Source organism: Anopheles aquasalis, chromosome 2, assembly GCF_943734665.1.
Source record: "Anopheles aquasalis chromosome 2, idAnoAquaMG_Q_19, whole genome shotgun sequence".
NCBI lineage: Eukaryota > Metazoa > Arthropoda > Insecta > Diptera > Culicidae > Anopheles > Anopheles aquasalis.
The window spans coordinates 84,100,647-84,103,146 of record NC_064877.1 but is presented as its reverse complement, the minus strand read 5'-3'; the positions used below and the strand labels follow the sequence as shown (position 1 = coordinate 84,103,146).

The 2,500-nt window shown below is 44.3% G+C and overlaps 1 protein-coding gene across 5 annotated transcripts in view; it reads right to left on the bottom strand.

The window, feature by feature from the left end:
- Window positions 1-2,500, bottom strand: part of LOC126569570 (venom dipeptidyl peptidase 4) — a 91,686-nt gene that overhangs the window by 22,311 nt on the left and 66,875 nt on the right. The gene's annotated exons all lie outside the window — the stretch shown is intronic.

Here is a 2,500-nt window from a genome sequence, read left to right as displayed (position 1 = left end):
CTCAAGAGGGAAGAGAATATTTCCCGGAACAAGCAGTCATTTCAAATCGTATATCTTTATGATAAGCTGACATCGAGAAATGTTTCGATCTGTTATAGCAATTCGGGTCAGAACTCAAAACATTCATTTATCTCAACCCAATCGTTGATTGATAGCAAAATCATCCCCACATCATATGGTAATGTGAAATTATCAGACCCTAAAACGGACATCTTTTAACCGTCAAGCCCCCTTCCATGCTGCCGGCATTGCGGCTATTTGCCAAATTTCAAATTCCAAACACTATACGCTCTACCAGATTGCGCTGCATTCAAAATACCTCCAGGCCCCGGGGTCTTTATTTGAAAACCACAGAAAACGATTGACTCTGTTTGAATGGATGTCCTGTCCTAGCGAACACCTCACCAAAACTGTCCTCATCCAGACCAGAAACTCGCATTCTAATTGTGTTCTCGTTTCCAGTGGCGCTCCAAAACATCCTTTCGTGATGCTCACCGTACTAGCGGGCATCGAAAATGTGTTCCAGTCAGCCAACCGGCCATAATAGCGGCGATGGACCGAACCGAAACTAGGCAAACAATGTTGCGGTACATTTTCTGCGTCCAACCACGCCATCGCGCCTGCGGTTGACCGTCGCTCGGGGCGATTAAAACGGGATGCCTGATGCCGAACGAGATCGAGGACGATTCCAATTTTGATTTCACACCGACGGGAGTTTATGTTTACGGGAAGTGCGCGCGCCGCGAGCATTGTTGATGCATCCAACATAAAGGAGACTCGCAGGGATCGCCATTTTATCGCCACGTGAAGAGTGACTGGGGGTTTGGGGGAGGGACTGAGGACATTGGACATATTTCGATTCGAGCGTAAACAGTTTGCGTGTGTTGTTGGCACCGTTTGTTGCGGTTCACTCAATCGTTCTGTGGTGCTACTGCTCCACGGTGACTAAACGAGTTTTCATTAGAGCAAAGTATGCAACAATATGCAGGCATTTCATTTCGATAGTAAACTTTTAATTAAAAGTTTTATCGTATAAACGTTTTATCCTCATCTATTTGAGGAAGAATGTCAAACGAGCAGGCATGACTGCATCTGGGGGAAACATCTGCCAGCATCCAGGGCGTGTATCATGCAAATAGCTGACGTGCCCGAACTGACAAACATCTCTGGGAATATCATACTCTAGGGCAACACCAAACGTAGTAGATACAGTTCCCAGTGGTAAGTTTACTCGCAGCTTTGCTAGAAGGTGATTTCAATTAAGGATTACCTAGGGAGAGCATTCCAATCGCTATAAAATGCATTCTGCTTCCAAGTAAATCACGATACGTCAGCACCATTCCCTCGTATTTCCACACACGGCCATAAAATGATAATTTATACAACTCGATTTACGTTTGATAACCGCACAGGATGCTTAATCTTGGAAGGACCTACCATGCAAGCTACCAATTGAGGTTAAAAGCGACAGCATCTGCAACAACTGCTTTGCCGGCCCCGATCGGACGCTAAATGGCAATTACATAGCGCAATTACACCACATTTAAGCGACCGCCCGAATGGGTGGACGTGCCAGATTTACAAATTTTGCGCCATCGTCGTGCGACCGCCTTGACCGAGCAGGGTCCCGTGGCCGTTCTTCAATATTTTAAAGGCTTAGCGGCACCATAATTAAAATCATTCCGGTAATTAAACACGGCGTGAGAAGTGTTGTTAAATTTTGTTTGACAAAATAAACCAAAAACCAGATCGTAAAAGTAAAGTATGACAGCTCTTGGACATTTTTACCTTTTTGGAAAATATTGTCTTCCAGCACGAAACGGAACGACCACCGGTGGCGTCGCTTATGTTCCATTTCGGCGGTACCTTTGGACCCCGTTTCGGGGAAGGACGCCACGAATTTCATGCGAACCGCAGTCACAGTCAATTATGAGTAAAGTCCCTTTTCTTGCGAGCCCGCATTTTAGATTTGTCGATTAGATCGACCCCTTTGACCGGGTGATGAAAAGTCTGGGTGAGGAAAATGTGCAGAAAAAAGGGTTGCCTGATCGGACGACCGTGATAGGGCCACTATACCGTGTGGCCTACGCTTTGTGCATCTGGGAATTTGTTTTGGTTTTTGCCGTCGAGAGTTGATGGTTTCAATTGAAAATTCAAACACCAAACAGGCCATTTTGAGAAGATCATGTTTGAAATACATTCATTTGCAAACAAGCGGTTAATAGAAAAAAACAAAACTTCTTTAAATTATTTAATATCACCACATGCCATTTCCTTGAGAAAAGGACTAGAAAATGGATACGAAAGAGACGCATTTCAATTACAAAACGACAGTCTCTGTTCGAAGATGAAAAAAGCTAATTTTCACCTGGCCAAAAGTTTTCCAAACAAACAATCCAAATAGTATTGGCTGGATGCATCCTCCTCGATTTGAGATGTATACTCGAAAGGGCAAAGGTTGGCATTGAAATTGGCTTAAGCAAAAACCCCTTTCCCTGAC